Consider the following 14,912-nt stretch of genomic DNA (forward strand, 5'->3'; position numbering starts at 1 on the left):
AATACAAGTGTACCTTTTTATCATTTCTAAAAACATAATCTGAGCTAAATTTCTTTATTAATGCACCAAATTAAATCAAAGAATCAAATCATATTTTACAAAAATAAAATATGTTTGATTATAAGCTTTGAACTAAATTTAGAAGAGCTCAGATTTTAAAATTAATGAATTTTCTCCAAATATTATGTATCGATTTTTTTCTTTCACAAAATATCCTTAAGTTTTCAAAAACATCTTAAATTTAAAGTCGTTTTCTCGTAACGAATAATTTTCATAAATATGGTTTACTTTCTTTAATTCTTCCTTTAATCCTTTCTTCATCCTTTGATTCTATTTCGTGAAATAAAATATTGCCATTGATAAAAGCAAAAATAAAGCAATATTAATTATCAATTTTCTTCCTTTTCTGGTGATTTAGTAAAACATTTTTCATTCATAGAAGTATTAATTTTAAAAAGAAAGAATGTAAAATATGCTCTTTAAAAAAAGTTTTTTTTTTATTTCACTCAATAAATAGGTGATTTTATTTTAAATTTTGAAGACACGAAATCATGAATTTTCCTGGTTGAAACTAAGTATAAGTCGATGGATATAAAATTTTTATGCAGAACAATATTTCAAAAGAAATTATTCCATTTTGTTACTTTTCAATATTTGGTTGAAATAATCTTTTCCATTACAAAAATTATGAACTTTATATCATATCACCGGTTTCGAAGTAGAATATACTAAACTCAATAATAAAAAGGAATGAACCATTTATGAACCATTATTTTACCATTTATGAATGAATTTCTGCTTTTATATTAATTTGGAAAAGTAAAAATGCTGATTTTTTTGCATTAGATTGCATGTAATATTTCATTTTGTTGTCATGGATACTAAATTTATATCTGCATTCAGATTTCTTGCAATTCTTTTCAGTTTTTCATTTAGTGAAAGGATCCATTGACCAGTGCTCTAATGCTGAAATATACGACATTTCAAACTCCATTTAAAATTGCACAATAATAATACGTGTTTGCAAAGGTAAAGAAATAATTTCGATTTTAAATTCAATGTGGATAAATATATTAAAAATTACATTTCATTATTTTCAAATAAAAGAAAATAAAAACAATTCATGGTTGTCCAAATCTACCAAAAACATTTAAAAATATAAGTATTAATGGTCTAACTTTTTAATCAAATCAAGCATAAAAACAACAAAAATGATATTCAAGTGGTTATACCCTTCATCTCACAACCTTACTAGAAGGAGATTTTAGTAAAAAGAGATCCTGCTCTCCAGAGATGCTAAAAATAAAATAATTCCCTAATTTCTCTTTCAAGACGGATTCGTTTTCTTTTATTGGAATTAAATCTTCAACCATTTCGAATATAGAAAGGAGCTTACATCAGCAAACAGAATTTTTTGAAAAGCATCAAATGAAATATTTTATAGGTAGCATTCCAACTTTCATGGTATTTATGATTTTTATTCTAAAAATATCGATTGAACTGTTTTTCATAACTCATGCGAAAGATTGGAGAAATGTTTTTGTCCAAATTTCGGTGGCGGCATTGAATATGGTATTGTACTTTTCTTCATGCAGAAGACGACAAAAATTCCTATTTCTTAAGAAGCACTTTAATGATATATGCAAATTGGTACCAGAAATTCCAAATATATATATATATATATATATATATATATATATATATATATATATATATATATATATATATATATATATATATATATATATATATATATATATATATATATATATATATATATATATATATATATATAACATTATTTTGGTTGCAACAGAAGGCAGATTGGAAGACGAGACGTTCTATTTTTAATTTCGTTTTAGTCTCTTCCGGGTGGCAGGCATGATTATTTACAAGAAGGCGCAGCGCGTCAGAAAAGCAGAAGTAAAGAAGGAAGGGGAAGAAAGGTCAAAACAAAGAACACTAGACTTATATAACATGGGATTTCCGGCCACGCGCCAATTCATTACACGTTCTGACCTTTGAGAAGGGCAACAGAAGTATCACTTTCACTCGATACGTAGTGTTGATGGCGCATTATTTTTTTACACAGATTCAGTTGAATTATTTAAACCGAAAGTGGAATTGGATCAAGAAATAAGAGAATGAAGTTACTATGGGCTAAATTAAGATGAAGTTTTGAAAATTAATTTGGTTAAATTAAGAGTTTAAAATATTATATATATATATATATATATATATATATATATATATATATATATTTACCAGAAATTATTTCTATTTCATGAAAAAAAAACTTTAAAATCTATCATTTAACAGCAATATGGCTATTGATGAACCAAAATGCAAAGTTTATAATTTAACATATGTGTTTTTATACAAAATTGTACACAAAAGATATGTAAAGGCTTGATTTGTATTTTGGAATCCTCCTCTGTAGACATGGGGTTTTTTTTCCTACTTATGCTTGATTACAAGAGAATATTGAAGAACTATAAAGAATTGTATATTTATTGTGTTTGTACATGAATTTCTTAAACAGTATCTACATCTCTTAAAAGTGCCTTCTGTTTTATGTCATAAATAAAAAATTCTTCTCGATAAAAGAAAAAATATAGAGCAATATTAATTTTCGATTTCGTACCTTTTCCAGCGATTTACCAAAAGAATATTATAATAATGCACGCATCAAACTTCAAATCTAATAAAGTAATACATATTTTAATGATATATATTAAAATAAATTTTCACTTCTTTGGTTGTCAGCTACTATCACTTAAGGAGCATCAATGGTGACAATTGATTTCGGGTGCTCTATATCGCGAAATTAAATTTTAAATCATTGATTCTTATATTGCCAGCTACTGTCACCTAACAATCATGAATGTTCGCAATTGATTTCGAAAATTCTATACAGCGAAATAAAATTTTAAATTATTGATTTTTATGTTTTTCAGCTGCTATCACTTACCGATCAACAATATTGACAAATTTCAAGAGTTCTTTATAGTGAAATTTTGAATCTATGCGTATGAAGATATAAAAAGAAAATCGTTTTCATTTGCGAAATTTTTACTTCATTACAAAGAAAACTTACAATTTTTATAAATATTTATCATTGCTAAAAAATGCTGAAATGCTTCATTTGAGAAACGTACAGATTTGATTTATTTTTCATAGAGAAGCTTTCAACAACTGTCCTTTTCACATTTAATGTATTATTAACTGGGCACTATCGACTTAGCTTTGCTTGAAAACTTTCGGTGTTTTTTTTTTTTTTTTTTACTTTTGCAGTGGGCCGATAATCAATTGAAATAAAAAGGTTTATTTCAGTCAGCGGATGGAATTAGAAAGCCATTTTTAATAATAACTACCATTGGAAGGAGTGTTCGTTAATTCTAAAAAGATCTTGACTGTATTCGAAATGAGGAATTATTTTGAAACAAACAAACAGATACAATTATACATTATGGAATATTATATTTAATAGTGTAATATTATTTTTAGTACATTAATACATATTAGACGCCTTTGGTGACTAGTTCGTTCTCTTTGATTGATTGTTGTTGAAAAGACTAATTAAATATTTTGGACAACTAGATTCTAAATATTTTTAATGTAGTTAATGTTTAAATATTTTTTTAATATTTCAGAAAAGTACTTTTAAGCTACACGTTTGAAAAGACATTTCTCTCATAGCATTTTAGAAGGCATACCTGTTCTGCTACTGTGAAGTCATTTTATTAATTTTCTTTCTTTGTATTTACACAACCAATTACACAAGCATCATTTCTAATTGGACAATCTTTATAATATTTTTGCCATTCCTCAGTTCGGAAGATAAAACTTAATTGGAAAAATATCAAATTTTTTCGAACAAAAAAAATAATAAAATTATTCGAAACTTCTTAATTTCTTAATTATCAACTACAGAATAAAGACAGTGAAATATTTCAACCAACAATTAATGTATATATATATATATATATATATATATATATAAGTCAACACAAGTATTATAATACTTTGTGTTTTGCATGTAAGTAAAAATTTAAATACGTTTTAAAAACATGATATAATATTTCATCCAATTTTAGTTTAAAGTATTTTCAATACAACCTTTTTGTTTTAATTTGTAATATATATTTTTAATACTATAAATGATATTTTAATGTAATGACCTTTTTATTCTTCGACTGTCGTAAACAAAGGCAGGAAAGAAAGATTACGCAAAAGGTCTGAAAATGCTTCTTCGCAATACAATTTTAATAGTTAATTTGGTTCTTTAAATATTTCACGAAACATTGTCGACTTACGTTATTTATTGTTCCTGTTATAGTAAGTTGTAGAATATGATTTTCAAGAAGATAAAATATTACATTATTTTCAACAATAACGTGTCCTTTTTGATATCCATCATTATTCATACATCCATTTCTATCTGCACAATGACAATAAATAATCATAATTTTTTTCAATTATAACTTTCTGGATATCTATCAAAAATGATTACAAAGAAATTTGAACAGCTAGAATAAATCAATTTAAAGGCATTGATGTCTCAAGAGTTGCAATGAGCCCGTTTGAAACAGAATGGATGCGCTCTCCGGAGTCTAAAATATATTTGAGACAAAAATCAGGAGAGAATGGGTTCTTGTAGTGAATATACTTTATTTGGAGCTTTTTAAGAATTTTAGGTATTGATATTTTGAATGACCCAAAACACCACAACCACAAGAAATTTCCACGGAAGTTTCCCAAGGATATCCTATTTCTGTTCTTATTGTATGCTATACTAATATATGCAATCCTGAGCTGGTCAATGCTGCTGAGTTACAAAATATCAAGGGATGATTCCTATTCTGATACCGAATCTGATTTCTGTTACTCTTTGGCACAATATAAAAGGAAAAAGAATCTGATTAAGAACTTAATATTAACGTGTAAAATAGTTATATCTCATTTGCAAGTAACTAATAAAAACTTAAATCCGGTCATAAACATAGCATTAGCACTTGCCATCTTCTGTACATCTGGTCTGTAGAGCGCCAACACACACTCACAAGATAATAATCTCTAAATACATATTAGATAAATTTTATCTAATATCGAACCCCCTATTAAAATTTTATTATTTTTGTGCATGTTTAATCTCAGAAATGTGAAAGTAAAATAATAAATAATTTATAGAAATTCGAACTACTATAAAAAATTTCATTTTTCACAAGTACTACATATGAGCGAGAAATGTTTCTTAATAAATATTGAAATAGTTTATTACTTATTAATTTAAAAAATAATGATGCAATAAAAATAATGAATTAATAAAATAACAATTTTAATTTGAAAATATTTAATGTATATAATCATCCATCGTTCTACTCTGGATCTGTTGTTTATGCATTTTTTTTTTACGTTGTTACTTAGTTTTACTTGTGCGCTGTTAAATAGTTTTACTTTGTCGTATGTTATGTTTAGTAAGAAGTGAACAGCAATTCATGTGATGTGAAAATTATAATTTTTCTAAAGATGATTTGAGTAATTGATATTGTTACGAATCTGTGATGCGGCTTCCCAGCATAGTTGGTTCCATAGGAGGTCCCGAAACTTGGCGACCATTTGGCGACTTGGCGACGAATTTGGCGACTTTGGCGCCAAAATAGATTATACCCAAAACATCGAGAATTTTCTCGATCCGTCCAGTAGGAACCGAGTTACGCCTCGAACGTTCCTGATTGGTTGAGAGGCTTCTAGCCCCGCCTCCTGAGACCTATAAAAGGAGGCAGTCTGCAGCTGCCGAGTCAGTCGTGGACCAGTGGAGTCGAAGAGTAGTCGGGATCGACGGTAAAGAACTGGCCTTCCAGAGATAAGCGGAGCAGCGACGGAGTGAAGCTAGTGCTTAACTAAGCTGTGAGCTACTGTCTGCAGTAGGGACTTGTGTATGCTGCTGTTGTTGCTGCACGTCTCGGCTGAAGATAGTTGTCTTTGTGCTGTCCTGTGTGTCTTCGTGTAAATAAACGTCGTTGTTTTCTTTTTTTACTGCCGCCTGGTGATTGAGCGTTCTTCACACCATATCACTTCCACTATCCAAACGAACCCCAGAAATTTCGTAACAATATTCTAATTTTAGTTTATATAAATAGCAATTTATTAAACGCTATCACGCGTTTGTTTTTCCAGAAAACTTGTCCCAATAATAGTAGGCGAAAGAGTTCTTAAAAATTAAGACTGAAAATTAATATTGTCCTCATTTTATGAATGGTCCTTTTCTTTTATATTATCCAAAAACTTCCGTTTTTCTAATATAAGTTTTTGAATTATAGAGAAACGCTTCAAAGCCATACTTATCAAGCATAGGGTACCCATCTAGCTTCCCATCAACTTCCATTGCAGTAAATAATAATTTAAGTCTCAAGGATTTCGTGTCATTATTTTAATTTGGTAATTTAAGAAGAGTACAAAATGCAGCATAATTGTAACAGAAGAACTAAAGTTAATTTTTTCTCTTTGTCTACCTATGTGCTTGGCGCCGTTGATTGTAAAATTGGTCGCATATTCATTAGTAGAATGATAATATCTCTTTACGCTTTTACATGAAATAATTTTACAAGAAATTTCCATTTATGTGGAAATGCAATATTCAAAACTTAGTATGTGATGATACAAATAGTGCCAATTTTCCATTATCATAATGCAATTTTCTATTAAGATTTATCTCTCTTAATGGAGAAGAAACGACGAAACTAGTTAATTCCATTCCTATGAGCATTCCGAAATCTTATTTAAAGAAAGTCTTTAAAGATAAAGTTATATCTGAATGGAATACTTTATATCAAACATCGACTAATGCGCAGCTCACTAAGGAATTTATTCCATCCATACAGAGACGCCTAAAGGCTAACAACTACTTTGAGTCGAATTTTAAGCTTATCCAGTTTCTGACTGGGCATGGAAACTTTAAAGCATATTTAAAACGATTCAATTTGTCGCCGACTGATAGGTGTTCGTGCTACAGTGGTGCAGTCCAGGATGTCAAGCATTTGATATTTGAATGCCCTAAGTTTATTCCGGAAAGACGAAAACTCAAGAACTGCCTTCGAAAGAACAATATAGCTTGGCCTCCTCATTTATCTGCCTTTGTACAGTGTAAATCATCTTTCCTTTCCTTTTGTACATATATCAATAGTATTTTTCCACGTATGATTTAAACTTTACTTTATTGTGTTTGCCTACATATATTTGCATATATACGTTTGTATTTGTATATTTTATTTGATCATGCTGATTCAATTTTTTTATATCATTTACTGTATGTTTCTGTTACTATTTTGTTTCATTTTGCAATTTTGTTTCATTTTGCTTTTGTTTGTGTATCTACTTGTTTTCTCCTATTTTTCTTTCTTCTATTTTTGCATTTGTACCTGCGACCTTATATTTGAAATTTACTTTACTGTCGATTGCGTACTGACTTACATCTGTAAGCCTTGTGGTATACTTGTTGGCACACAAGGAGTTTAAACGTAGAGAACAAAAAAAAAAAAATGGAGAAGAAAAATGGGCTTTTTTCAGCTGTGAAAAGAATTGTCAATAAAAGAAAAAGGCGGTATCGAATCATATAAAATTAAAATGCACTCAGTTATAAAGTATATGCGAAATAATTTTTCTGTTAATATCAAAGGGAAAAAAGAGCAGGAAATTAGTAATTACTTCGCATTATTATTGCTGTGTTACTTATAGATTTACTGAAAGCTTCAATTTACAGAATCAGTCTGACATTCTCAATCTTGACCCTTTAGAAAATAGCTGAATGAAAACAGTCTGAATATGATACGCGTTATCAGGGTCAAGATGAAATTAAAAAATAATTTCTTCAGATCATTAAAACCAATTTTATTTCTTTTTAATCTGATGGATTAAAAGTGGTGGATTGTCCTAAAATACTCCGAAAGTTTAAATTTGGCAGTCATGTATGGCAATTTAAAAAATATCTCTTTATTTTATCCTTAATGATTGTGCTCTTAACACGCCTTGCATGGTTATCTATGGATCCAAAATCTAAAAACGAAGTTACTTTATTCTTCGTAGTGCTTCTGCAACTGTCCATTTACATTTCTCTGATGAACTCCAAACGCAAGATCTATTTATTGCTTAGACAGTTTTCACTGACATCTGTGTTTTTGGAAAGTATTCAAAGCAAGAATATAAAGAAGGTGATTATATTTTATTTGGTAATCATGAGTGCTCTTCATCTGAATATTGCAGCTGCAGTTCTTAGTGGAAACTTAAGAAAATATTATCGAAACCTGATTTGGTCATCTTCCACTGTCTCTGAAGAAGTAAAGGTTGTATTCATATATTCCCGATACATAACAATATGCTTGACACCATTAACATTGAATTATATCATGATTTGCACGGTCGGCTTCTACTGCTTTGCCTGCACATGCATGAAATTGTGTTACAACGAATTCCTTATTAAAGCAAAAAACTCAAGCTCAATGCTTGATTGCAAAAAAATATTGAAGGACTACGAAGAACTGAACAGCACTTTGAGATTAATTGAAGATTCATTTTCTTACCCAGTCTTTAATGCTGTACTTAATTGCATGATAGAAATATTTTGGTCTGGCTATATGTTTATATATTTTGAGGAAATCGACAATATAAGCACTTCAGTTACTGTTGCGAGATTAATTGTCAATATAGTTTATCTACAGATGGTGATATTGCCAGCATCTACTGTAAATGAAATTGCAGCGGACGTAAGATACTTCATGCTTTCTTTCCTCGGAAGGTTTCCCAAAAAATGCGTGGAAGCAAGTTCAGTTAAGCTGGAAATTTACACTCGTGAACCCACTTTGACGCTATGGAAATTCTATAAAATAAGTAAAAGTCTCATCATAAATGCAGGAGGAACGCTTCTCACTTACGGTATACTCTTGGGAACTTTAGGGAATGTAAACGTAGAAGAGAATAAGCTTAAACATGTATGATTACATATTATATATATATATATATATATATATATATATATATATATAATCATAATATATTATTAAGATTTCGATAGGGATTTTTTGCTACACGCGTCGACAAGGCAGAGGAAACACAGGGATCTTTTAAAAAGAATGTGCTTACTGGACGTTTTTCTATTTCTTCTCGCGGAGTATTGGAAATTTAGACTTTTAGCCTATTCAGCAATTTTACAATTATGAAATCTTGAATTAATTAAGTATAGAAAGTGGAAATGGACCACGAAATAAGAGAATATTTTTAGAATGAAGTTATTAATATCATTATATATATATATATATATATATATATATATATATATATATATATATATATATATATATATATATATATATATATATATATATATATATATATATATATATTTCAATTGAATTCGAAATTTGGTTAGTTAATATTTTTTTCTTCAATTCAGAAAATATCACAAAAAGGACTTTTAAGCCAAATTAAATTATAGTTAAATGATGATGCCAGTTATGAGGTGCGGAATATTCTATTTATTATAAATATTTATATATATTAGTTTACAAAGAATGTTTTCATTGCAAATTGTATGTTGAATGTTGGATTCCAAAACATTTATAGTCCCTTAAAAATATTTAGTACTTAGACTTCTAACCATTTACGAAGCTAAGTCATGAAGAAGTCATTTAGAATAACTCTTTTCTTTCTTGCCGTATTTGTAGCAATGCTCTGGCAATTTTTCATAATCTTTGGCATTGATTATGTATGTAAATATAGTTGCGCTAAATCAGTTTTTTTCTATTATTGAAATATATGTCCTAGGATACAAAGAGGTATTAAAAAGGAAAATAAAATTTTAAAAAAAATTTATAAGGCGGTGTGCATTATATTTTATTTGTCATAATATATATACACATCAGCACAAATAAATGAATCATTATTTTTAATTAAACATTTTTTCTTTCGCCTGTTAAACTAAGGAATTAGCTTGTGGTAAAATATAATAATATTTTGAATTTGTTTAACATTTATGTGCTTATTTATATTGACAGTTTTTGAAATAAATTTGGATTCTTCTACAGCTTGGTCTGGAAAGGGAGATTTTCGTGAACTTTGTTGTATGGTACTTAAAATTTTTAAAATAATTCTGTTTATATGATGTTCTATCTGGTCTACTTCTGGTATGGTGGTGTAAAAGTCTGGTGTAAATTTTATAATCGTATTACAGTAATATTTCCGAATAACCGAATGTACATGCTCGAGTTTTTTCCCCTTCATTTTAGAGCATAAGAATATGTAAATTTAATCACTAGATATATCATAATATTTTAAATAATTAAAATTATACGAACTAAGATTTGAAATGAATGTTTCCTAAAATAATGAATATTTCTTAAATTAAAATCCTTAAATATATTCATAAAAATAATTCCATTAGAAAATTTCTCTAGCTCAGCACATTTTTAAATCAAAAAGAAATGAATATCTTAATATAGGAATGTGTTCTTTTGGCAATGTTTTTAAACGAGGAAATGTATAAATTTTGTTCTTTGACCTCATAAAGGAAACAACGGTATACTGAAAATTAAGAATTCTATATCGACTACTATAACTTTATGAGTTTATTTTAACTCCGAAAATAACAATGATGAATCGAGATTCAAGATTCAACAAACCTATCCAAAAGGGGGATTCTAGTTACATCAGTCTTTTCTTTAAACCTTTGTGCCCTTTTAAATTGTGTGTACCCCGTTAGTTTTGCATTTGTGTGACATAAATTTTCCATAATATGCTGTTATCCTCAGCCAAGCGAGTGAACAACTTTATTTTACATCCAATCTATTTTATTGAACAGCCGGGATGAATGAGTGAAAAATGTCAAAATCACATAATTAGTTATTAAGTATTTGAATTTAAAGCAATAAACGAGAAATTCGTGAAGATTTGTGAAAGCCTGCCATTTCAAAAAAAGGCAATAATTTTGGCGGAGTAAAGTTTTGGTTTCTGGTAAATATGCTAAATTTTTATGTTTCTATATTAATTCATGCTAATCAAGAGAATGTATGAAATATTTAATAAATAATAATGTTTTAAAACTTGAATTTATGTGAGAATAAACCGCTTTCCATGATTAGTTGCTTCACCGAGGTTAATGTTTTCGAAAATTTTCAAACAAATATTTCATATAGCTTATTTTGTTAATAGATTATACCGTAAAATATTTTTCAGCTTCCAATTGTGATAGTTATATATTTCTTAATATTACTAAATAAACCTTACTTCTTTCTGTTCATTATACTATGTATCTCTCTAATCTTCTGCTTGCTCCCATTAAATATGAATTTTAAATTGAAGTGGAGATGTTTAAATTGCAATAAACATACAAAAAATTGTTGAAACTAAATATATTTTTTTAAAAAATATGAATACTGAGATCTGAATTGTTTAGCATTTAATTCTTCTGTCGCTAAGGATTATTTTTTTTAATAATTTATGTAATATCTCAAAAAGTTATTTAATAAAAATTTATCTGATTCATCATAAATTTCAGTTGCAAATTTTAATTTCAAAAGGATTTAAATAGGTGTAAATACTGAAATTTTATTTTGTTTCAATCAATAAATGCATTTCTGATAAAAAAAAAAATGACCAAAAAATAATAGTACCGTTTCAGTATTAAAATCTTAGGGTAAAGTGAAGAATAGTGTGCCCCTGAGTTTGTTGCCAATATGGCAACCCATCGGAACGCTCTTCTAGCAACCCTAATGCTGTTTTGTTTGCTAGTTTTTGCAATGGTTGAGTTGTACATGAACTACAACTATATTATGAAAAATGTTAAAATACTAAAAAAATACCGATTAAAGATTTTAATTTTATTCTTTATTATAATTAAAAGTTTATTAAATAAAGAAAGTTAAGCTTATAATTAAAAGAGTTCTTCTTTCTTTTTTTTAATGTGAATACGAACAGAAAATATTTATTCTTTTGCAATTTTTAATTGTCAGTATGCGCTTTCAAAAATCGTCCGCATTCTCACTTTAAAAGACAGCTGCAATGGAATTCTTGGCAGTTCTCGTAATTCTTTTGATGTTCTAACGGTTGATTCCCTTCATAATTTGTTATGTCGGCAGTATTTTGAACCTGCAGAATGGATGAAGGGTGAGTTAAAAATGTACAGTGGCTCAAAAAATTGAGAGTACACCTTACTTTTACTTTATAAATCCGACTTTCAATATATATAACACATTATCGGGAAAAGAAAACATGATTTTATATTTACACACAACAAATGGTTTAATTTAGTGTAAAAATAAAGAAAAATCAACCAAAAACTTCTAAATTGAAAAGTTTCAGAAGCATTTTAAATGAATGTACGCAAAATTGAGAATGCACCTCAAAAAAATTGAGAATACACCAATGATACACCAATATTTGCAATATCACGCATAGAAACAAAGTGTCACTATTAAGTTGCATGTCTTTTGGCTCTTATAATGGCCTGCAAACGTCATGGCACCGATTCGACCCATTTTTGGTGATATCTGAAGATATTTTACTCCATTCTTCTTACAACACTTGCTTTAAATGGATTTTGTTTCTAATTTTGTGTTTTTGAACCACTTTTTTGAGTATATCCCATGAATATTCAATAGCATAGATGCATTGGTACTGTGGTGGTGTGTGTAACTGCTGTTTAGAATGAAAAAGACACCATATTTTGACGTTACGTGCATTCTGTTTGGGGTCGTTTCCTGCTGAAAAATGGAATTTCCATCTAATCCCAAATTTTTAACACTTTCCTTTAAATTGCTACGACCATATGGTTCAAACAGCTTGTTGCAGAAACTTTTCAAATCATAGGCAGAAGTATAAGTGCTAAAATCGTGCGAAATGCCATTAGACAAGCTGGTGATAAAGAGCTGGATGGACGCATTGTTAAAGAGAAACCACTCATCAGCTTGCAATTTCAGAAAAAGCATTTGAAGTTTTTAAAAACTGTTCATTTGAAGATCAATAACCTTTGGAAGAAAGCTATATTTAGTTATGAAGAAAACTCGTACCATTCGTACCACTCGTACCAGCCATCGTACAGTATGTAGAAAGCCTAATATTGCTTTGGATTCAAAAATTTTAGGTCCTTCAGTTAAACATGATGGTAACTCCGTCAAGATTGCTTCATCCGGGCAGGAAATTTATTTTTTATAGATGGCATTATAAACGATATGGTTTACTTGGATATACTTCGCAGCAATCTAAAGGAAAGTGCCAAAAATTTGGATTTAGATGGAAATTTCATTTTCCACTAGGACAACGACCCCAAACAGAATGTACATAACGTCAAAATATGGTGTCTTTTGTATTGCACTCAGGAGTTACACACACCACCACAGTACCCCGACATCAATACCATTGAATATCTGTGGTCCACACACGAAGCAATAGTCTAAAAACACAAAATTAGAAACAAACCCATTTAAAACAAAAGAGCAAGAAGAATGGGGTAAAATATCTTCATATACCACCAAAAATGGGTCGAATCGTTACCACGACGTTTAGAGGCCATTATAAAAGCCAAAAGACATGCAACTAAATATTGACAAGTTCTTTCTATGAGTGATATTACAAGAATTTCATTGGTGTATTCTCAATTTTTTGAGGCAAAATTCTGCGTATGTTTATTTAAAATGCCTCTAAAACTTTTCAATTTAGAAGTTTTTCGTCGATTTTTCTTTATTTTTACTCTAAATTAAACCATTTGTTATGTGTAAAAATGTAAAAATAAAAACATGTTTGCACTACTCGATAATGTGTTATTAATATTGAAAGTCGGATTTATCAAGTAAAAGTAAGGCGTACTCCCAATTTTTTGAGCCACTGTATATAATGTTACGAATCTGTGATGCTGCTTCCCAGCATAGTTGGTTCCATCATTAGAAAGACTGTTTTACAGTCATCTGTATTGGACGGAGTCCGGATATCGCGTCGGAGGTCCCAGAGCTTGGCGACAAACTTGGCGACCATTTGGAGTTTTGGCAACGATTTTGGTGATTTTGGCGCCAAAATAGATTACACCCGAAACATCAAGAATTTTCCCGATCCGTCCATTAGGAAACCGAGATACGCCTCGAAAGTACCTGATTGGTTGAGAGGCTTCTAGCCCCGCCTCCTGAGACCTATAAAAGGAGGCAGTCTGCAGCTACCGGAGTAGTAGTCTTCCAGAGATTAGCAGAGCAGCGACGGAGTCAAGCTAGTGCTCAACTAAGCTGTGCGTTACTGTCTGCAGTAGAGTCTTGTTGTGTGCACGTCTCGGCTGAAAATAATTGTCTTCTCTATGCTGTATATAGTTGTCGTCCTTGTGCTGTCCTGTGTGTCTTCGTGTAAATAAACGTCGTTGTTTTATTTTCTACTGCTGATTGAGCGTTCTCCACTTCATATAACTTCCACTATCCAAACGAACATCGAAATTTCGTAACAATATATATATATATATTTTACGAGTTGATGAAGTTAGGAATGGATGCTTATTAGAAATTTTGTATTGAGAATGGTTTGATATCGAACCAGTAGAATGGATGAAGGTGAGTGGAATATATTTTTTTACGAATTGATAAAGTTTGAAAAAGGATGTTTGTTTGAAATTTTGTATGGAGAATGTTCCAATTGCTTCTTTCTCCGTTCTTTCTTTTCTTTTGGTTACGTACTGTTTCTGTTATCCACAGAGTCCCTATGTTCAATGTGCTAGCGAAGCTACTAGGTTCCCGCTCCCGCTGTTAGCGAAGCCGTAGGATTTTCTTTTTTTTAAGTTAAAAAAAATCTGTCCGGTGCCTTCTACAAATGCGGCATCTGTAGAAGGCACCGGGCAGTCTGGAAAATAACCAAAAAACAATACTTATCAATAAAAAGTCCTAATTATA

This window comes from Argiope bruennichi, chromosome 8 (assembly GCF_947563725.1).
Source record: "Argiope bruennichi chromosome 8, qqArgBrue1.1, whole genome shotgun sequence".
NCBI lineage: Eukaryota > Metazoa > Arthropoda > Arachnida > Araneae > Araneidae > Argiope > Argiope bruennichi.